Below are 24,525 nucleotides of genomic sequence, written 5' to 3'. Positions count from 1 at the left end.
TTTGAATGGTCACTAAATGAACTGTTGTAAGTTGAGGGCTACCCGTATAACCTCTCCAATGGCTGGCAAATGAGACTATGTTTCCTTCTTGAAAAATATCCCCTAACATGAGGATATATTGTGATAGACGTGTTCTAAACTGCTTTTATTCCTAATACACTAAGTTATTACCTGCTGGGATTGGTTTCCATTCTGTCAATTTCCCTAATGATTCATGGTATTCATATATATCATAGAGATTTATATCTACATTTTTATTGATAACTAATGCAGCTGATTTTTATATACTAATAAATTCTTAAGGTTGATCCATTGAAAGCATGCATATGAATGCAGGGCTACAAATTTTATCTTTTTTACATTTACAAGATTTACAAACACATAATTTAAATCTATAGCACTGACTGTATGCATTTCAAAACACAATACAAAATGCTTAACATAGGATTTATTATTGTAACCTTTTATCTAACAAAGGCATTCATTATTTGCTCTTGATTTTTGTTTCTTTACTGATACACTATTGTAAAGTAACACTATCAATGCATGTTGAATGCACAATAGAAGCAGTTCATGAAGTAACACAAATTAGGAATTGCAAAGATGCCAACTAAGGTATCTCAATTATTTTACAGCACTGTAGTATTTCTTTTTTTCATGACACATTTTGTTCAGATAGGCAACTCAAGTTTGTTTTGCACAAAAACTATTTTTCTTTAGAATCTATTAATGGTTACTGTTATTGTCCTCACAGTCACATCCTCAATTTCATTAATGAAATTTATTAACATTTATATGCAAACTTTTATTCATGCTTTCATTTTATTATTACAACTTCTTTGAGGCTTACATAAATAATACTTTATACATTAATTTAGGAATTAAAACTATTCTTTTAACACCCAAATAATTTGTTACGTGCACTTCTGTATGGAAAATGCAGGTACTCCTTAGTTGACTACGGTAATTGGGAACAGAGTTTTCATCGCTAAGCAATGCAGCCATAAAATGGTGTTACGTGACCCCATCAAATAGTGATGGAAATCCCAGCAGACCTTGTTGCCACAGAAAATCAAATCCAACTGGTCATTAGGTAATGATCCACTCTGGGCCAATCCAAGACATTCCCAATTTGACCTCTCCCTGCTTTGAGACTTGGCAATTTAAGATGACTTCCTCCTCTTGAACTCCACCTAAACTGCCTATTTCTCCATCCACCACCTCTGCCCTAGGCCACTCTGCACAGAGGAAAGTGGTGGCAGTGCTAAGGCTGAAGTAGAAGGCCGAGGCCTTCAGCAGTCTCTACTGCTAGTCTCACACTCTGTCTTCTCATGACGCTTCTAAAAGATTACTGAGGCCTTCCATAATTCCACCAGAAGGCAGTATACAGTTTGCAGACAGGTGAGCACAATTTGGAAAGGGATAGGCACGACTTTCTGGAAAGCTTTTAGAAGGCCTCAAAAGTCTTCCAAAGCACTGTGAGAAGGCAGAGCACTAGTTGGAGAGGGATGAAAGTGATTTAATTTGGAGAAAGGTGGTGCACAATCCTTAGGAAAAAGGCCTGGTGTCCCTTGCACAGGGCCATGACGTGTGCACCTCATCAGCAACAGGCGAAAGAAGATGGCAAAATTCAGTCTGGTGTGGCAGAGCCTATGGAACACAAAGCAGAAGAGGCAGCTAGGGCTTTGCACTGTGGTATTGGGCTGGCTGGCCACAGCATGGGGATTCAGGTGGCACACCACTGCGGCGGCTGTAATGATGGTGCTGATGTTGGGAGTAAAGGCCTGGCGGCAGTAGAGGCACGCTATACCTCAGCACTGCTGCCACCACTTCTGAGAAGTGCTGCTGTGTGGCATGGCCAAAAGGGATGACATGAGGAGATGGTTTCACTTTGCACTATTAGAGCTTCCTAGAATGCAGTGACCAGGCACTTTAGAAAAATAATAACAGAATAACAGGGTTGGAAAGGACTTTGGAGACACCGTTTTTACCTTTTCAGACAAAGACTTAAAACTTCTAGGGCCAGTTATGATTTCATGCTGTGGTTCAGGGGCTTCTTACAGCCCCAGAGTTGTAACATATCAAGTTTATTTTTTGCCCCAAGGATTGTGGAAAAAGAACAGAGTGTTAAACAGTCTAGAAGGAATTTAAATCTTCTCTTTAAAACAAAAAAAAAAAAAAAAAATGGATGAAAGTTTGACATCAATACCCACTTAATTTTCATAAGTTTGATGACTGAAATGGAGTACCAGTAATCATTCAAATGTTCAAGAGGCGCTTGTGCCTCTGGTTTTATTTCATACTTCACAAAGAACTTCTAAATCTTTAAGTCACGCTTTAATTGTACAAATTGGCACTGTAATATGGGAAAATAAATTTAATGGCATGAGTCTCATTTCCCCTTTGAATGATTTTTAAAACTGCTATTCTGTATGAATTTTATCTAAATATACTGAAAATAATCTAGCTGAAGAAATATCAAAGCTCCTTTTTCAGGTTTATCAAAGAAACCAGATACAAAACCATCATCAGCTCCTTTCTTCACACTTCAACCTCTAAAATAATAATAAAAGAAATTACTGTTCTACTGTATTTCTATGATACAGACATTAATGTCTTTTCCCTCCCTTTTATTTCTTGAACAATAAGTTGCACTTTTTCTTAACATATTAACTTTCTCACCAGAATAGTTTGTTTTTCATCTATTTGCAGATAACTTTTAACTCACTTTCTCACTGCAATTGAAGCTATTCTGGAAAATCAGAAAGAATGCATAGCTGAAGAGGCTGAAGGACTATATTTAAAAACGACTGGGTACTAATCTGTAATTGTATTTCTTTAAGTTCAAGGTAAATTTTAAACCTATAAATTCAATGTAAATTTTGCTCCTGTATTGATTCACATTAGAATGTCTCAGAATTCAAGATTTTTAAAGGAAGTAGAAATAAGCTGCATGACAAAATAAGACTCCCACCAATTCCCTTCTTTTAATGGACCGGTCCTGATATTCTTCATGATTCTGAGCAGGAAGCATGCATAGATAGAGCAAATTCCGACCCAATCAGTCAACAAAGCACAATAATTAGTTAGTTGTTCTTCTTTAAGATTCAGATACTTGGATCACGATCATAAATCTTATATGAAATTAGGAATTACAAAAAAACACTGAAGACAATACCTCTGAAATAATGACTAATAAAAGCAGTCATTGTAACCAGGTGGCATTATGGCAAATACATCAATGAAGTACAACTTATAGCAATGTTTTAATGGAATGTCTCAATACTGGTAGTCCTTACTTCACGACCCTAATTGGGATTAGAGTTTCCATCACTGAATGAAGCAGTCATTAGGCAAAACATCATGTGACTGCACTGCTTAGCAACAACAGTTCTGGTAGCCTCAGTTGCAGTAGTTAGGTGAGGACTATACCATCATAAGGCCAGGATCTCATGTTTCACCCATTGGGTGAAAATAGATGGGCCTATCCTGCTACCTCCTCCCAGATTACCCAATGAACTCCCCTTTGGCAGATGAGACTCCACCATCTCACCTCCATTTCAACATCCAACACCCATCTATGTCTCTCTGCCTTTCGAACGCCCTATACTCTCCTGTCTCCGTTTATCTTAGTACCCATCTCCAATGTCCCCAGCTGACCTTCACTACCTTCTTCCTCCTGCTACTGGCAAGGCACGCACAGCTGGCCCTTTTGGCTAGACTTTTGTGATGTTTTTGTAATGCGGGTGAGCTGCTCAGTGCCTGAATTTTTATTGCTTGATGCAGAGGAGCTATAATGGCCATAACTTTGTGGACCAGTTTGTCATGGCCTCAGAGCCAGGCTCCAAGATATGGCCAGCACCGATCCTTCTCTGGGGAATATGGGTGCCAAGGAGCTGCCATGCACACACAGGCACTACAAGCCTTCCTGTCATTTTACAAGATTTTTTGCAAACAAATTGCTCCTAAATACTGCAATCTTTCTGACAGGGGTGTGTACTCCCACCCAGCACCTCTGCAAGCCTTGCCCTCAAGCATTCGCATGTGCCTGCTTTTTACCTGTCATTTGCATGGGAGTTTTCTCCCTTGGCTGAATCCAGGCCACAAAATGGTCATAACTACCATTTGTTCAGCACCGTTGTAACTTTCAACAGTAGTTGAGCAAACGGTTGTTAAGTAAGGATTATTTGCAGTGCAAGGATGCTTTGCTACATTGCAGTAAAATGAGATCCAAGTACCTATTGTGCTAAACATTACAGGCCACCTCAGTTCAAATCAACAGATTTCTTTATTAGAAATTAACTGAATGAGGTGATTTGCTCCAGCCCTCACCAAACAGTTGGCACCTTTCCTAAGGGGCATGACCAGCTAAGTCAGAATTCAAATCCATGTTTGAAAGAAACATAATTTATCTTGATAGTTCATAGAGCAAAGCACTGTTCATTGACCAAGTCAAAAAGTTTCTTAATAGCACAATGGACTAAGAAATTGAGATTTGTAAAAAAATTCAAAATATTCAAATTTTTTAAAAAAACACGTATTTCAAATAAAATATAATGGCCCTCTTGCTATCAAGGGCACGCAGTCCACACTGAAGAGGTTTTGCTAGGAAAGCTGCTTTCCAAATGAGCAAATGGTATGAATGAGTAGTCAATGGCTCAACAGCAAAGAATAAATATATTAAAATCCAATTTTGAGCAAAACAACTATAGTTAATTAAGTGCTTCTTTTTTAACAGAAGATCTTGATTTTAGAGTAAAGTCAGCGGATTGGAACTGCATATATGTCATCTTATGGTAATAAAGTCCACCAGAAACTTGGCAGTGCAGACTTCAGAATGACTAGTAAACTTCTTATTTTACAATACATATCTTCCTGGTGTGGAAAAATATCTTTCAATTGGTGTCCAGAAAGAAAGGGATAAGGATTCTCAAAGGGGAGTTGAGGGAGATTTTGTCAAACAAGCATTATTAAGCACAACTTGCAGGAAGAAGCTTGCAAACAATGATATAAGCACCCACCTTTATCAACCACAGCAAAATGCTACTGACACTGGGATGTTGCCAGGATAATGGAATGTATAGTAAAATTTGAAAATTTTGGTGATTTACTCTACACCAAGACCTTCTGCATGTTGTTAAATATTTCTCTTTCAGTAAGCTATAGCCTCTCTCATTAAAAAAATGTCCTCAGGTATATTAAAAGGAGAACAAAAAGAGGTTGGGACAGAATCAGATCACTTATTTAGTAACACTGGGAAAAAACCTCTGAACTTTTTTTTTGATCAGGAAATTATATTTAATATGCATAGTTCTCAATATCGTATTCTGCAGCTATTGCCCCCAAATTTACAGCATCTTGTAAGTGCTAGAACTGTGTTTATGAATGAAAACTTTGGAATCTTCAGATGTCAAACTCATTGCATAATAGGAGTATAAACAAATAGAACACACACACTATTAATAATTAAAATATATTATTCAATGGATAGCTTTCAACCATCTATAAAAATAAACTTACTGAATAATTTATTTGATGGGTTACATTCCTCAACAATATTGTTCAGCAAAAAGTGTCCTGTCAGAATTGATTAAAAAGCATTAAAAGGAAATATAGATAGTTCAGATGGTGGTTTCTGATTCTGAAAAAATAGAGAATACCTAAGGTCACTCTGATATTAGAAAAGATATTTCTGAATTCTAATATAACTTTTACCTTTATTTACTAAATTGATAGTCTGCCTTTTGTTCAGCAGCTCCTTCCTATTTTTTCCCCACAACATGAACTTTGCCAAGAAGACGTGACAGCATGGTTCAAAATTATCCAGTCAGTTTCCAAGGCTCAGGGCCTCACTGGTGCTAGTTCAAGAACTTAATTCCTACAAAGGCAACCTATACTGTTTCTTGGGTATTATACCCTTAAAAGGTAAAGGTTCCCCTCGCACATACGTGCTAGTCATTTCCGGCTCTAGGGGGCGGTGCTCATCTCTGTTACAAAGCTGAAGAGCCAGCACTGTCTGAAGGTGGTCATGGGTATTATGTTACTAAGGATATTATATACTATTATGTTACCAAGGGTATTATACCTTTGGGTAACAAAATATACAAATTTGGTTCATATATGTGTCCAGTTCTAGTCAACACATTACAAAAAGGATGCAGAAGAACTGAAAAGAAAACAGAGAAAAGCAACAAAAATGATCACAGATTTGGAGGCTAAATTCTATGAAGAATAGTTAAAACAACTTGATATGTCTATTTTTTGGTTTATTTATTTTCTATTAAAAAATTATGCTGCCATCTTGTCCTGTAAGGCTAGGCATCTTCCAGATTATAAAATAAATAGAAAAATAATTAAAATATTAAAACTACAGATTAAGATTTTAAAACTATACTGAAACCAGAACTAAAAGGCAAACAGGATGGGGATGAGACCCTCTTATTCTATCAATCACCTCCAGCAGTGAGAAGCCCTCCTTAGGGCCCCAGGTTAACTGGCAAAGCCATATTTTAATACCTTTCCAGAAGGCCAAAAGGTAGGAGCAGTTCTCACCTCCAGTGGTGGAGTGTCCTACAGGAATAGGGCCACAGCAGAAAAGGCTCTTCTCCTGGAACCCATTTGTTGGAATTCCTTAGCAGATGGAATTCATAGCAGGCCTCTTCTCCTGGTACAAGTGGGACGGGCTAGTCCCACTGGAGAGAGATGGCTCCTCAGATATCCTGAACTCATGCCATATAGGGCTTCAATGTCTTGAAATGGATCCAGAAGCAAACTGGTAACCAAAGTAAAATTAACTTAGTTGTATTTCCTGTTTGGTTGACCTGGGAGGGCTAATAGGATAAGAACCAGTGGGTTAACAGTCAAGAGAGGTCCAAACTTGAAATAAGGAGGAGTTTCTTGCCTGTGAATGCCATTAAGCAATAGAACATCTTGATTCCTGGAGTTGTTGGTGCGCCATCAGTGGATGTTTTCAAGAAAAGTTTGGGTAATCATGTGTTTGGGATAGTATGAAGATTCCTGCATTGGGCAGGAGATTGGACTAGATGGTCATCTTCCAGCCCTATGATTCTAAATTAGGAATGGCACTGATGGTTACTTAAACATTATTTCACTGTTACTATATGAAGTGGTTTCTACTGTTTATGAATAGGGACCTTTCTGAGTGGGTATAGCTAAATGGCATCCATGATGTGTCTGAGAAACTGGAACTGGATAAATCTGGAACACCATGGTATTAGAGGAGAAATACGGAACAGCAAGATGACAGGAACTGAACTTCTCCTTTTCCACCACTCTTCACCAGACTTTTGGAGCTGTCTTTCTATCACCAAACTACCTGTTTCCAGTACAAATTTCATTGTGCTTTGCAGGGCAAAGAAAATTGTTAAATAACCATATTCAATCATAGTATAAATTAACTTCGGGTGCACTCAAAGCCTAGTTGAAAGGTAATAGTTCCATTTGAACCAAGGGGAACCAGTTGATAAATTATGGAGATAAAGTCTATCATATTAACTACAACAGTAATGTTATATATCGAGTTGTATTTTTCCGTTCCTGCCTATGGCAGATCTAAATGAAAGGTAAGCATGACAAAGTTGGTGCCTCCTGTTATCCGTCTACATTATGTTCTTCTCTAGAAGATATGTGTAAACATTAGAGGTAACAAATCGCAGTATAGAGTATAACCGTACACTCCCATCAGTAATAGAGTAACATGCCTTTGAAATTGTGGTGCTCTCCTTCATTGACATGTATGTCAACTGTAATGTATTCTTAAAGTGTGTCCAAGTGACATATCTCTTTTTCTATTTGCAATTGCAGTTGTTTTGAAGCAGAGCAATGGCAGGAGAATCGATGAGAAAGGACTGCAGCAAGACATGTAGAGCTGGGTAGAGTTAACAGATCTGTATCATTCCTCTCTGTTTCATATTTTCTGAAATAAAAATACCTACTTGCAATAAATGGAGCATAGCCCCATCTAAATCTGCATTTCTTTCTTAAATAAACACTTCATTTTACACATTCTACATCTTCAATTTACCCCAAAGTCAGTAAGTAACAAACTTCTCTTATCTTAACATTTTGCAGCTTCCAGGATGCACCGTGTCTGATATGTAGGATTTCATTATGATAATTTAATTTTATTGAATATGTAATGCAAAAGAAAGAGAGGGAGAATGCTCTTCTACCAAAGAATATGAAACCTACTGGAGAAGCTGATAAGGATAATCAAATTTAAAAATCTGCAGAACTATTCTTTATGAGGTTTACTTAGGAATCTGGACTTTATTACATGCTGGATTTCCAATTGTTTCTAGGATTAACTAGAATGACTATCTCATAAATCATTTAATTGCATGGCATGACATGAATATACAGGTAGTCCTCACTTTACAACAGTTTGTTTAGTGACTTTTCAAAGTTAAAATGGCACTGAAAAAAGTGACATGATCATTTTTCACACAAACATTGCAGCATTCCTGTGGTCATGTGATCAAAATTCAGAAGCTTGGCAACGGACTCATATTTATGACAGTTGCAGTATCCCAGATTCATCTTTTATGACCTTCTGATAAGCAAAGTCAAAGGGGAAGTCAGTTTTATTTAACGATCATCTTCATTTAACGACCCCATAATCCTTTGTGGGGTGGATTCCGGGCAACTGAATGGAGCTAGCAGAGTTTTTTAATGGCCCGATGCCCTTCCTGTCACCAATGCAGAGTTTTGTCAGCAGATATATTCTCAGTGTGCCCAGAGAGAGAAATATCTGCCTCTACCTAGGATTGAACCCACAGCCTCCTGATTGTGAGGCGAGAGCTCTACCTCTAAGGCCACTGCATTTACCAATCATTTACCAATCCTGTTACTAAGTTAACAACTGAAGAGATTCACTTAACAAATGTGGCAAGAAAGGTCATAAAATGGGGGAAAATTCACTTCAATGTCTCACTTAGCAACAGAAATTTTGGAGTCAATTATGGTCATAAGTCAGGGACTATCTGTATATGCAAGAATAATTTTGCTTAGTACATGTTTTCTTTCTTTCCCTCATTCTCCCATCTTTTTAAAAATATAGTTGTAAGTTAAACCATATCAAATTAGACTTTTTTTCTCACTATGCTTCCCTTTCTTCAGCAAACACTATCTTTGGAAGCTCCTGTGAAAGAAAAGTAAATATTTCCAGACTATATAGGTCATTTGAAGAAAATGCAGAGGTCGGACCATCTTGAGTGCACTAAATACTAATTAGAGTTTCTCTGACTGAATTTATTTTATGAAACTCAGCATGCACCATGGAATTATTCAACTCGTTCTAAACTTCCATCCACGTGGACTGATGTGATGAAACACATTTATATTACTAGAAAAGTAGCAGGGGGATATTTCCTAGTGACTAACTTCCCCCAGGATCCACAAACTTCACAAGAGTCTTGTCAGCTGCTGTAGTCTTCCTGAGTTACTAGGTTTCCATTTTGGCAAAAGGAGTACAACTTCACAAGCCAGCAAAATGTCTAATGATACTAACTAGGGAAGATTCACTATGACTTAAAATTATCATAAGATACTTTTTTTTGGAATGTTATTTATACATTTTTCTTCTTTAAAATACATGCTTAATAAACAATGTAGTTGTCTGGATCAATTTGCTTATACAAGGTATAAGTATAAAGTATATAAAACACCGGTAAAAGTAATTATAATAATAATAATAACAACCATAATAATACTAAAATTTTCTTATATATAATAAAATTTTTGCATATTTACTTCTACATATCAGTAATCTTTCATCCCCTAAGTTCTACTTCTTTTATCTAACCATTGATAAAACATATCCCATATTGAAAAATATTCTGTTTCTTCCTTATCTTTTATTATTAATGCCAATCTATCCATCTCCACACAGTCTAATATTTTTCTAATTATACTTTCATCTGTGATACTTTCCTATGTTGCTGTTACTATATATTTTTCTCTGGATTTTTTTGTTTAAATCTCTAATAGCACCTGTTAGGGATATACACCCTAGCAGAATGTGCAACGGTAGTCAGTCAAGCAGGCAGATATGTGAGATAAACGTTGTTATAGCTTACACTCAGTAAAACAGATACACTGTGCCAGGTAAATAGTTTTTATTCCAGTCAGAGTTATAGCATAGTCAAACAGTCCATATATCATACACTAGTTCAGTCCATCCGGGTATTTTCCATTAGCAAAGTCCAGTGTTGAAAAAGAGTTCATTAAACTTATAATATCAGTCCAGTATTTTATCTCTTCGCAGTATGAGTTAAGAAGAAGTCAAACCTCCTTTCTCTTTTTCTTCCTTCGCAGTTCAAACTCAGTAGCAAGGAAAACACGCAGTTAGCAAACCATCAATCATCAATCCAATAAGCCAGCAAACAGTGAGCTCTCTTGCTCCCTCTTATGGTGATTTTACAACCGCACCCAAAATACATGGTTTGCATTTAAAGTGATACACACAAATCATAGTCTATATATATTATTTTACCCAAACTAAGTTAGGTAACCATGTTATCCCTAACAGCACCCATACACATTCAAACAATATTTCATTATCAAAAGTATTTGAGTGGTCAAAAACCTGAATGAATAGAGGAAACACAAAGTTAAATGAGCTTATAAAAACATCAGCACAAAAAAAGAGGATAACAGTATGATAGGATGTTTGAGGAATGGAAGGTTCTTAGGGCTATCTAAGAAAAGCATCTGAAAGAGTGGGCAAAATGCCCTCCAAATAAAGCCACATTTCGCATCAGAGCCTGACAGTAAGTCTTGGCTTTGCAGACACTCAACTCCTTATTTAGGAAGAGACTTACCCTGGCAGAAGACTCTCAGAAATGACTTGGCTAGATAAGATCCTTTACTGCAGACAAGAAGGAAGCCACAGTCACCCAGAATATTTGTTCCCTGCAATGCGAAAAAGGCAAAGCTTTTGTTTTAGATCTAGCTTCCAAGAGTTTAAACCCGGTGCATTTTCCTTCTACCTAGTGAATCCTTCCTTCCTTCCTTCCTTCCTTCCTTCCTTCCTTCCTTCCTTCCTTTCCTTTCCTTTCCTTTCCTTTCCTTTCCTTTCCTTTCCTTTCCTTTCCTTTCCCTTCCTTCCTTCCTTCCTTCCAGCAGCCCATCTCAGGTAAATGTCTCTCAGTGGCTTACAATTCAAAAAAAAAATATTACAATTAAGATGCTAAAAACATTTTAAAACAATAAAAATATCCAGAATAAATATACATAGCAGCCAAAATACTGTATTTGGTCTGTTAGCAATACAGCCAGCTCTTAACACGTTCAGTACACAGACTTGGGAACAAAGCCAGGATTTTAGGGCCTTATGAAAACGCTGACATAATTGGGGCCATTCTAATCTCCAATGGGAGGATGTTTTATAGAGCAGAGGCCACTGAAGAAAAAGCCCATTTTCTAATCCCCACACTCTTTGGTTGATGGGATCTGTAGTATGCCCATTCTATTTGATTGGGTTGGACAGATAGAGACTCTTGGGAAAAAATGATCTCTCAGATAAGAGTGATTTAATAAATACTCAGTGATTCAGTTGGGGAATGAATTGGAAAAACAGTGGGATGAATGCTAAAATAAACACCACAAAGGGCCAATGATTTTGTGCTTGTCTGAAAGTGTAGCTCAGAATATTCTTCATTGTTGTTCTCCGGCCATCTCACCAATTTTCCTTTTTTATAGAAAGTAACAAGAGGAAAAAACAGTATAGTTCTGTGGATTTCAGTAGTTATTTGCAAAACAGTTGGTTCTACCAAAGCAGTGCATTTTTGAACAGATTTCCATGTTGCAAGAAATATCAGTTTTCGCCAATATAGGAATTTTAACTTTAATGTCAGATTAAATGCAAACTACTTAAGGTCATTTAATCGAATGTGCTCCAATGGATTCCAACCTTCATTTGTGTATTAAGTGACTTATAAAAGTTACTATTAAATGTTCTGATCCCATTGTTTTTCCCTTATCTGTTTTCATCAAGCTTTCTCTGTGAAGCCCAGCTATCATTTTCAAACTCTATTTGGGTACGTGTTAGACTACACTCATAATTTTTCTGCTGTGCCAACCACAAATTAAAAATGTTATGGTAAGATAGGTAAAGAATATAAATTCAGAAATACAAATGCAAAGTGGCATTCTGCTGTTAAAGTGCTAAATAGCATTTCAAATGCTTTATCTCTCCTTCCCCATGACTATTTTGTTGATGAGCACCGTTAGTCTCCATTGGTTTGACATCCCTGATTGCTCAAGTCTGGAAGCACAAGAGATTTCTGTGCTAAACTATTTCCATGCTTCTGCAGAAGGAAGACTGTAAATATCAACATGGTCTTGCAACACAGGAATAAGATGAGCAATGCAAATACAAGGGCTTAAAAATAAAGAGATTTTAAAATTGGTCCTGTGATTACTCTTCTGTTTAAGCTTAGAGTTTTCAGGCAATCAAAATGCACAAAGCTCATTAATTATATATTTGTAATATTTAGAACAGGGGTCTCAAACACAATTTACCTGGGGGCCGCTGGAGGCAGAGGCTGGGTGAGGCTGGGCCGTATAAGGGATTCCACAAAAAACGTTGTTAAAAAAATATCACTAATCTATCACTAATCCGCACTAATATTATACTTTCATATCACGGTGAGGGGCACAGGATATCGTCCTGCGGGCCGCAATTGGCCCGCGGGCCGCGAAAATGAGTCCTCTGATTTAGAAGCTATGGTTTAGAAGCCATAGACCCTAAATAATTTGAGTCCTGCTGCAAACAAACAAACAAATCAAAAACCTGAGCAGCTGAAGATAAATTAATCCCTGCTGGGCATGTACTGAAGTCACAAACTGCCACACTTCTTCATGGCTCTCCAAGATTTAATATTTCTAGGGATAAAAACAACCATAACTACATTGTGTATGAGTGGCATAAATCCTATACATTCTACAGATTTCAGTCTGTTTTCTGCACAAAGAGATATGAACCATACGTTTAAAAATTTCTCAACTTTATAATTTAATTAAAAAGCAATCATATTAACACATATGACTCTGACCAGGAAGACTGAGGTTTAATGATACACAGACATTAAACTTCCTACATAATTTAAGACCAATACCTTTCAGCTTTACTATATCTCATTTTATATGCAGTCTTAATTTCCATGGAGAAAAGCTACTGCTATAAGAGATATCAATAAACCTAAGAATTGTAACATCTGAATCTCTAACTCTGCAAAAACTGTGAAGCACAATGTTTAAGTCTTGTGCTTAGCCATTGTGTCAGCACTGTCTTAGAGTGTTGCTTACAAAGTATAAGGTTAACCATGGGTTTTGTGCTGTGCAGTATTGAAGACAGAATGTATTCCGCGGGAAACAGCTATTTTTTTCACATACACTTAATAACATTGCAAAAAGCATCATGAGGCACAAGGCTCATTTTAGATGAGAAAGCACAGATAATAAGTTTTGCACAACTTTTTCAAAGAAGGAAACTTACACAGTACAATAAACACTGCAGATGATATTGCACTAATGATTTTCCCAAACATTTCTAATTTGGATCTCTATAGCACATTGCACATCACAGCTCTAGCGTGTAAGTCAACAAGACATCAGGATTTATTCAGAGAAATAGGTTTGAATACTTGAACAAACAAGTTTTCTTTTTCTGCAACCTTACAATTTTTAGGGTAAAACTTACAAGCTACTGGCTATAATCCAATAAGTTAGAAATTCAGTGACATCCAGCTTGCTATGAACAAAACTAGTGTAGCATGCATGGTATAATTGTTCCTGCATGGCTCCTCCTGTCAGGAGGACCAGATAAACAGATCATAGGATTGCTCTTTGCAGTTTGTTTATCATGTCATCTTTTGATAGCCTGTCTCATAGAACAAAAACCAAAAAGTAACCATGATTTCTGACTCATTAGTAAATAACTAGTCCGAGATCCTGGTTTGGGTATTCTGAAGTATAAGGTGTTCTGTACAAGGTGTTCTTATAATCTATTGCAATTGAACAGTTATTGTAATGTTTATATCTATATTGTATTTGTATTAGCAATCGAGTTCCTTATTCTGACCTGAAATTCAGTCTACGGTGTTTCAGGGTAAAGGGTATTGTGATATAAATAACAGTAATTGCTACAACAGTCATCACGAATCATCATAGTCATTAGTCATGATGTCATATTGTACAACTGCCTCCTTTAATAACAGAGTTTCTGGTCACAATTAATGTTATTAAGCAAGTACTACCTGTACCAAGCACCTTACTTCTTCTGAGGATGAACTGCAGGCTAGGGTGTGACACCAATTTGCATATATAGTTTAGGGGATGCAGTTTGGTCTAGTGGATCATACTACTAAAATAAATGATCAAGAAACTGTTTTAAAATATACCCTTTCCCTTAAACAGTTTTAATCTATTTAAATGTGCATCATTGATTTCAACCTGGTAGTTCCAATATACGTTTCTGCTGATTGTACAATATTTACTATTCTACTAATCCCTTCAGAAATGCAGTACAGAAAACAGGAATAATTAGAATTCACAACAAAGCATTTATCAACTTTGATTAGTACTTAAAAAAACACCTCAATTGTATTTCCAGTGAAGTTTTCCTATATCACAAAACATTAAATTTTCAAAGTGACTTTGAAACGATATCTATTCAATAGTAAAGTAAAACCTGAGCTTTCTTTGAAATAAAAAAGGTGTCCATTTTTATAGGTTCTTTTCACACATCTGTTCTTCTGAAGTTAGCTCATGAACACAATGGCTTCCGTTTGCTATGATACCTTGATGTAGAAAGACAGATGGACTTTCAGTCTTAAACAAAGGAAACTTGTGAAATTCCTTTGAAGGCCTATCGTACCACCTCTTTCAAATGCAATCCCCTCTTGCAAATCTGACAAATAATCTTTCAGCACTTCTTGAAAGTGATAAAGAAACCAATGGTCAATCGGAAATCTGTCTCTTATCCAATATACTTAAAGTAGTTTACCAAGATTGGTTGCTATTTTTAAATTAATGGAAGGGTACATGGAAGGAAATGCATTTCTTTTTATTCTCTTCTTTAAACTTTCCTATAAAAAGAATGATCACTGTTCCTTTGAACTAATAATTTTGAGCAGGACTAAATATAAATTCTGCTGCCTTACAGACCCCCAAGTCAAAACTGTTTGCAGTCGTATCATTAAACAGAGCCCCCAAGCAAGATTCTATCAATCAGCTAAAACAACTCCAAGTCATATTGGATTTGGCTGCTTCAAATATTGTTTTTTTTAATCCTCCTCAGTCATAAGGCTATCCTTTGGGTCACTGTGTATTACGTTCATGATCAGAGGTCATTGAAAATAGTTCTAAATAGTAAGCATTATTGTGCGATGAACTGTTCATCATAGTTGTCATCCTAGCATCACATGATGTGGCATATATAAGGAAGAAACATTTTCCCTAATATAGAACAGGGACATGAAACATTATCCCTCCACTGTCACAACTGTTTTAGCCTGGATGCCACTGGCTTAAAGTGAGAGTTAGTCACTTTACACTTTATTCCTAATTTAAATAGGTCAAATAGGGCTGAAAGTTTTTAGATTTTGTTTCAAATTAGCCAGGCAATTGCATTAGATAAAACATTGTTGTTTCCAATACCATTTGGATGTCAAAACATGGAAGGCTGATTAGAAACAATTAAGGAAATAACAGAATGGGGGAAACAAACCCTTAGGCAGCATTGGCTTCAATAAATACATTTTGACTACTGCATTCACCATTAAATGTTAAAATGTAAGAAATGAGACAGTAACTTTTGATTCTGCAATTCTGCTATTAGAACCTAGTGACTGTTACACACACAGACACACACCATAGTCACAGACAGAAACTGACAAATGTACAAATAGCCCTAGAGTATGAATAACTGGCTTTTCTGTGATATAATGAAACTCAAAGATACTTCAAAGCACAATTCCAAATACTTTATGTTCATCATAAATAGAAAACCGATTTTATTTCTGCGTCAGAGAGAATTATTTAATCATAAAACAAAAGCTAGCTTGATAAAAATTAAGTAAAATTGATTGTTCCATCAATTCAAGCATGAACTGTTACTATAATGCTCTTAGTCACTTCTTTGAGAAGTGAGGATGATATAACTGAATTGGAGAAAACATTACCATGCCAGAAAATACAATACAAGCAGGTGAAAGAAAAATAAGTTTACTATAAGAATCCAATGCTATTAAAGTGCAACCCAAAAGCTTCATTCCAAAATATATTTTTAAAGATCTATGACATATAATATGCAAAGAAAAAAATGAAAATAAATTTCTCTAAGGTGCCTTTCCAATTATTCCAAGGGGACAATATGGTCAAACACATTATGAGAATTTTAGTTTAATAAATCAGTTACTTTGCTGGGATTAATTCAGACAGATGTTTCAGTAATTATGAATCACTTAACTAATTATACCAAATACCTTTCTAGCTATCACTGACTGGTATGATAAACACCTGAAGCCAAATTATGCTAAGCAAGGAACACTGAAATTGTACAAATTCTTGGCTTTGGGAAAAGATAGGCTAGTATTTAGGGTCTAACAATTACTTTCATCACCATTATAATGGTTCTGCTGGAGTATATATAATTTTTGTTGCTGACGTTACATTATTAGATAATTAAAGTAATTTAAGTAATTACTTGCTAAAAAGACTAATTTTGCTCATCATCATAAAAGGTCTTGGAGCACAGTAATAGAAAGAAATTAAGACTTCAATATGGCAATTTTGGGAGAATTAAAATCTCTGAAATGGAAGCTGAAAGAGCCTATTTAAAAAAATAGAAAGCGATTCCTTGGTTAAACTGGAATAAATCCCACACCCATGGTACATGCTTTGCATTCTTTCTTATTATTTAAAATATTTTTTATAAAGAAAACTCATATACATTCCATTAAAAATATCATCAAAGAAATGTCCTCTGAAGAGATATCACTGAATAATTCCATATGACTACAGAAATAAATTAAATACATCAAAATATTTAAAATACATATATTTCTGAAGTTGAAGTATGGATCTATGTCTCTCTCTCTGTGTGTATGTATGTGTGTACTATGTAAGTATGTATGTATGTATGTGAGTGTATATATGTATGTATGTATGTATATATGTATGTATGAAATCTTGTAATAAACCTAAGAAACTAATATAAGGGAGAAGCCATGCTAAAATTATTCATGAATTATCATGTTTTTTTCTTATATTATTCATTACAATTTTGCAAAACTACTCATAACTGAATAAACAATTGTTCTAGGTCTAAACCACAACAGAGAACACCACACTATACTTACCAAGAAAGCCCTTTTCCTACGCTAGAGACAGGCCATCCATGAGTAAGTATCATTTTTCTACTGACTTGGGATGCAAGGCTAGGAAAAGTTTTGAAAATGCAACTGGTGGGAAGAAATGCAAGTAAAGAGTAGGCTCAAAGTACAAAGAACTGAGGAACTATAAATTTAGAATATACGCTTGCAAATCTCATAAAGTCCCCTTTCTCTGTGTCTTTAATACATGGGTGGGCTAGATGCCCTGCCTCTTTCCCTAGAAAAGGACCTCCACTGTAAAAACAATGTCAGGGAATTGCAAAGCAGCTGTCCACATGAAGTCAGAGACACAAACTTGTAGTTGTATATAAATAAATATATTTTACATTTATATTTACAGCAGGCAAGATAGCCAGGAACACAGGAACAATCAGGAGGTAAATTCAACAGTATACAGTGTACATAGAAGAAAAAAGGTGGGGAAAACACCCACAGCAACCAATCATAGCGTAGATTGCCTCATGTATGAGTGAACACTCTCCAACTCATCAACTATAACTGTGTGCTCTGACCTATTGTACATTTTACTGTTCCAGCTATTAAATTGAATATCCTAACAAACAATATACAGTTTTCCTATGGCAGAGCCAGAGAATTGTGTCTATGGAGGTCAATCATCCAGGTCATGGTTGCCCTGAAGGTGTTTTTTAAAAGGCAATTGGACTTTCTTGGTTGTTTTTTTTCCTTGAAAACGTTTCGCTTGTCACTTCTCAAGCTAAAAAGCTTCTTGGATGAGAAGTGAAATGTTTTCAAGGAAAAAAAATCAAAATGTCCAGCTGCCTTTTGAAAAGCACCTTGGGAGAGCCAGAGTATCCAAATCCTATCGGAACTATCTTTAGGGGCAGGTGATTAAACACTCCAGTCCCTACTGGAAATTGTATTCTGTAGCAACCTGCTGAAGGAGATTTCATCCTAGGCGTAAGAATCAAATTTGTAATGCTTTATAAAGGAAGATCACGTGCAGCCCTACAGATACGTCCTGGGTGCTTTGATGTGAACAGTAGCTAAACCTATTCTAGGGAAGGGGATCACAATTCTCTATGTGGCAGGCTTATTTTGAGCCTTGTAGGCTACTTTGATGCAAGCTTTGATCCACCTGAAGCTGTTCTGTAAAGCTTTGGGGCCCAGGTGAGTCTGTCAGAAAGAGACTAAGAGATTGTCTGAAATTCTTAATTCCTCTGTTCTGCTCAGATACTTCTTTATTGCTTACCTGATATCCAATTTGTGCCAATTATCCTCTAAAGATGAAATGAAATACTCAACCTTCCAGATAAGGTTTATAGAACAGAATGGAACTGGATTCCTAAAGGTTAATTTCACTTGTTCAAATACTATGAGGCTGAGATGGCCAAAGTAGCAAACTGGAGGTACCAGTGGTAGCCATATTATCTATAGCTATATCTCATGAGCTTTGTGTTAAGAGGATTTCCACTTTTCTATCTTCTGGGTGTGTGGTTGGTTATTGTTGTTGTCTTGATTTAATATGGTTCCCATACCAATGCTGCCATGTGTGCATCTTTTGGGAGGAAGTGAGCACCTTCAGGAAGCTATGCAGGAAGCTTTAACCTTTGACTCTTGTTCTAGGGATTCCCATTCTGCCTTCTGGACTTTGTTGTATGACTCCAGAAAGGGGAGGCATGAGAAAGTATTCCTGGACAAGGAGAACATTTTTGCTGCCTGTGGATCCATCAGTGAATACATTGGGACGGGTGGTTCTAGCCACTTTAGAATGCCCTGCTTCAACGGGCATTGGCCTTGGGTGCCTCTGAACATGCTTCTACCAGCAATGTTTCAGTCAGAGGACACATGCAGCAATTATAAATCTCCTTCCACAACCATTCCTCTCTGGAGCAAATTTTCAGGGATTGCAATTGGCTATAGAAAGAAAAGAGGATCTGAAAAAGCTAAATTTCCCTGCTGCTACCACAGCCTTTTACTGGCACAACTTGTATTTAAGCTGTTGTATTTAGGAATCCATATAAGGAATACATCTGAAGTCTTGAAATGATTATGAGTTATTTTTAATTAACTTAAAATGGTTACTAGAAAACAAAAGAAGAAGGATGTCTTTAAAAATCATAAAACTGATTGTAACTTCAATTAACCCAGTTTACATGAAGCTCAGACACTGGTCTGCAAATCTTCATATGCCACCATCATTTATCAGAAAGAACTGGGATATCATGCTAAGTTAGTTGGAATATTATACTTTGTCCATTCTTCCACAAGTATTTATCACTTAGGTGGAGTAGCTGAAGAAAATACCAGATTCAATTAAATTAGAATACTTCACTCACTGAAGGACAATATATATATACATACATACATACTTACATTCAGGTACACACTTCCCAGAAAATAAAAGGTAAGCAGAGCCCAAATTATATTTTGAGAAATATGTGGACTCTCAAGGAATGAATAAATTACATATCTTATTACATTTATTTTTAGAAAGAAGAACAAATCTAAAAATATCCAAGAAAGGCAGAACTGCAAACCTTGATAAACCATCTGTCTGTGACTGCAAACACAAGGTGGTTGTCATGCAAAATACAATAGAAAACTAGTACTGTATTCTCAGTTTGGTGTGCCACATATTGTGCGGGCTTGGGAGCTTAAAAGAAATTTTATATAATTGCAAAATTATTTCCAGCTAAACACTACTGTCACAGTGATGCGATAAAGAGCTTCTATTCTTTTTGCACATATTATCTTTTACTCTTTCAAAATGAACAAAATATTCTACATAGTACTGTTTCCATGGTATGTGAGGACATCTTTATCCTGTCTGTGCTATGTCTCACTCTTTGCCAAATCCCACATAGTTTTAGATAGCCAGTCAAGTCCCTGTCATACTTAGATCAGCAAAAACGTTGCTTCTCCTTAGTTCCATCCACTCTAAGCAAAAACGTTGCTTTTCCTTAGTTCCATCCACTCTAGGTTTCCATTTCAAAGAATATAGGGCCAAGCTTACAAAATTTCCTGGGTACAATACATTGTCTCTGAAGTTTCCCCATGTCCTTGTGGGTGAAACATCCACCTGTTTCATTTAATGAAGCTGGAATTCTAAACTTGGCTGAAGTGTGAGAAATATTTCCCATCTCCTCCCAGATCTTGCATAAGTTATGATCCTTCTCTTACACTTCCTTGAACTTCTCTGCTTTGTTTTGGAGTTCTGCCCCTGACATTTCTGTCAGCTCTCTTTCCTCCAGAAAGTTTATTTCTTCAGAGTTCTGTAAAGAGTTCAGTTTAGGTCAGTTTAGATGGCTGCCTACTCTATTGATATCTGCTTTTCCACTTCACTGTATATTACTAAGTGTCCTGAAATTGCAGTGGATAATAAATCCAATAAATAAAGTAGCAGGATATTTAGGTTACAGCAAATTGCTGCAGCCTTTGGTATTTTACTCGGATAACCTCTTTATATTCAGTGACTAATAAGGTACCACCTTTAGCATATCTCTTAGATGTTTCATAAGATCATATGTAGGTACCTTACATGGATCTATCACTAGCTGAAATGAATGACTAATGGCCAACACTCATTTCAGAACTTCAATTCTTTTTACCTTGCTTGCTATGGTACCGTCTCTCCAATTTACAGCTGAAAAGCAAAAGGTTATATGCTGAGATTTTTCCTCTGTTAACTTATCACTATTATTTTCTACCAGATTTATGTTTTCTGCATCAAAGAAAGAAACAATGCTACAAATAATTAGCTTCAATCCTTCCCTGCTACTTCTGCAGTATAAATAAGGAAGATGCCACCACTCAGAACCGGAAAGAATTCCGAGAAGGATTTTGTCTGTTTTATTTTTACCTTGTTAGCCAAATTCATGTATCCCTGTTTCATTTTTCTCCAACCATAAAGTTTATATTATTAGCCTCCCTTATGATAGATGTTTTGCACTGATATGATTGTGTTTGTGTGATTATTAGCAAAAAAATTTTTTACTAATACTTTACTACCAGTAAAAATTAGTAAATTTTTAAAAATTGAATGTATTGTCTTACAAGTTTGTGCACTTCAATACTGCTATTGAATTGTTAACTGCAATTTTTATTAGCCTGACTGCTTCCTTTTGTAAGGCAAGAAGACTTTCTCCCTGTCCATAACCATCCTTTTGTTCTTTCCACGTGGAATATATTATTTGATTCCTTCAGAATTTTGTTGCTGTTAAGGCCTTATTTGCTCTCTTCACAATTCTTCCTTGTTAAGAAGATCAAGTGATATAAGTATCACTTGAATTATTCGCCTTGATATAAAACAGTTGATGAAAGTTAAGTTTTTTCTTTTCAAAGCTGATGGCATCTAGTGGTGATTGGATGTCAATTCGAAGTACCATATTTCAAGAAGTGGCATCTTCAGATTGCGGATTAGTGATGGCAGTAGGTTATGTTTGGAGTTTTACCTTGAAACCAAGAAGCCTGTTTCAAGGAGAAATAAAGTATCCCATTCACATACAAGGGAACCTTTCCTAAAGCACCTCTCCCAACCAGAAGAAATATTCCTATTGTTCACTTGATCATTTATTGAGATAAAAATCAGCACTCTCTTTTTCTCCATGTTCCTTTCAACTTCTGTGTGTAACCAGTGAATGCATAACAAATGGGAGATCTAAGATAATTGCTCTTTGTGTTAACCCTCAAAGTTTTGATTTTAATGATAATTAAATTATTCTATTTAATGTTTTACAACTAGATTTTGATCTTCAAACAGTGGACTTGCTTAGACATTAGAGTGGACAGAAGCGATGCCTAAAATTCACCTAAAATTTTGATTTATCCTTTCTGTCTCATACCTAATAAAAATTATTAATAAACTCCCAGCATCCTGATAAAATTAGTTCATAATCTAATGTTAAGTTAAGAGTAAAGCTTATTTCATTAACATAGTGATTTGTAGCATTCGGTATAATGGCTAGCATTCAATTTTTGGCATTATTTCTGCTTTTTTCTTTCTTAAATTGAAACTCAGGGTGTATCAAATATTTTTCTTCACTAGTTCTTTTCTCACATCTCTGAAATGTTTATATTTCAGCAATTTGGGACAGTTTTGTCACTGCTGTTCTGTTTGATTGCTATATTTTTGGTTTTACCCAATAAATGTTTATGTGATATACACAATGATTTAATTATTTTACAGGAAGATAATGATGTTGATATTCTTTCAATCCTGTCCGATTCCCAGAGATTCTACGGAATATCTCTCTCCACAATTTCTGATCTTGTACAGCTTCCTTCAGTTGTTTTTATGCTCTGGTTGGTGTTAACTTTGAAAATGTCTAACCACTAAGTTTTATGACAGTCTCGTTTTCTTTTACAGCTGACCATTCCAAGCATAACTGGTTGTCACCTTTAAAACCCTTCATGGATTGGGACCGGGTTGTCTGAGGGGCTGTCTCTTGCTGGTCACATCCACCCGACCCACTAGAGCAAGGGGGGAAGGAATGATGTGGGTCCCAACCTCTAAGGAGGTACATCTGATGGGCCCCAAGAAGGGCCTTCTCCATGGTGGCTCCTCTCCTTTGGGACATCATCCCTGCAGAAATTAGGCTGGTCCTCACGTTGACAAACTTTCAGAAGGCCCTAAAGATGTGGTTGTGCGAGCGGGCCTGGGGATGCCAGAGTGCAATGGAGCTCATCAAATGGCTTATTTAATCATGTGCTGTTGCGAGGGTGGGTGGGTGGGTTAATATTTTTTATTTTTATTTTCTATTCTGTGTTTTTACTGTTTGTAAGCCACCTAGAGTCACTGTGAGTGAGTAGGCAGCTATATAAACATTCTAAGATAAATAGCTGGAATGAGTATGATCGTGTGACATGGCTGAAATAAGTAATAACTTGGTGATTTTGCCTTCCAGTGATGTGTCTGGCTTTATATACTCCAGTACTTGCTTGTCATCTCTGCTGTCCAAGGAATATGCAGGAGCCTTCTCCAACACGACAGCTCAAATGAATAAATTGTTCTGCTACTTTTTTCATAGTCCAAGTTTAGGTAGCTATGGAAAACACGATAGTATGAACTAATGTGCATTTAGTTGTGAGGGTGATGTTGTTGCCTTTTCATACTTGGTTCATGCAGGGGTCATAAGCTTACTCTTTTTGACATTCAGCGAGAGGCCAACATTCTTGCGTTCTTCTTTAATTCTTCTGAACAGATGTTTTAGGCCTTCTTTGATTTCGAAGTGGGGAGTTGTATTGTCAGCATTTTGAAAATCCAACCTTAATTCTGATTTTTGATTCTTCAAGTTCTAACTTCTTCATGATCACTTAAACATACAAGTTGAATTTTTAAAAAAACGAAAGAATGCAACCTTATAAGGCTCCTCTCTTTATCTTAAACCGATCAATTCTCCATATGGTGCTCCTGATTTGTATTCAGTGACTGCATCAACTTGATCACCTATGTTGGCATCCCAAGGTTTTCTAGGACAAGGGTTGCCAACCTTTTGGACCTCAGGGACCAGCAAACTCATTTTAAATCGCGCAGACCACTAATATGAATTTTGACTGATGGTGGCTTGCTGACGTTGGTGGGAAGGTCGGTCCCATATTCCAGAGCTTCAGTAGTCACAAGACTGGCCCTTTGGTCATCCCGGAGCTGCTCCTGGATGAACAAAGGGCCAGTCCTGTAACTACCTCAGCTCTGGAATATGAGACCAACTTTCCCACCAATGTCAGCAAGCCACCCTGGGGTGGATTTTCCTCCCCCACCATTGGTCTTACCTTCTACCGTGTTTCTTAGAAAATAAGACAGGGCCTTATTTTCTTTTGACTCCTGAAAAAATGGCTAGGCCATCTTTTCGAGGAGTGTCCTACTTTTTTCCCCACACACCTCGCCTGACCTCCGGGCTGCTTTTTTTGCGGCCTTGTCTGGCTCCCTGCTGGCCAAGCACTGAAGCTCCACCACTGCTGTTGGGGAAAAGAGAAAGAGCGAGAGATCCAATCTAAACTTGGAGGGCTGGTGGTGATGTTCTCTCTCTCTCTCTCTCTCTCTCAAACACACACACACAGAGGTCCCTCACCCCCCCACCCCCTCCACATTCCTTCACTAACCTACTTTTCAGCTCCATTCTTAGTTGGGGGGGGAGAGAGAGAGAGATGG

General features: G+C 36.7%; 1 protein-coding gene across 7 annotated transcripts in view; it reads right to left on the bottom strand.

Moving 5' to 3' along the window:
- KLHL29 (kelch like family member 29) overlaps positions 1-24,525 on the bottom strand; it is a 445,820-nt gene that overhangs the window by 186,402 nt on the left and 234,893 nt on the right. The window contains exon 1 of one of the 7 annotated variants that reach the window (XM_087947365.1): positions 10,842-10,951. The exons of the other annotated variants lie outside the window; for them this stretch is intronic. The gene's annotated coding sequence lies outside the window, so the exon portion shown is untranslated. Of the gene's footprint in view, positions 1-10,841; positions 10,952-24,525 lie in introns of those variants that run through there. 7 annotated transcript variants of the gene reach the window in all.

Source organism: Notechis scutatus, chromosome 1 (genome assembly GCF_049901735.1).
Source record: "Notechis scutatus isolate UNSWTSFEM ecotype Mainland chromosome 1, rNotScu1.2, whole genome shotgun sequence".
Classification (NCBI taxonomy): Eukaryota; Metazoa; Chordata; class Lepidosauria; order Squamata; family Elapidae; genus Notechis; species Notechis scutatus.
The sequence above is the reverse complement of the archived record's forward strand: the minus strand, read 5'-3'. Positions and strand labels throughout refer to the sequence as shown.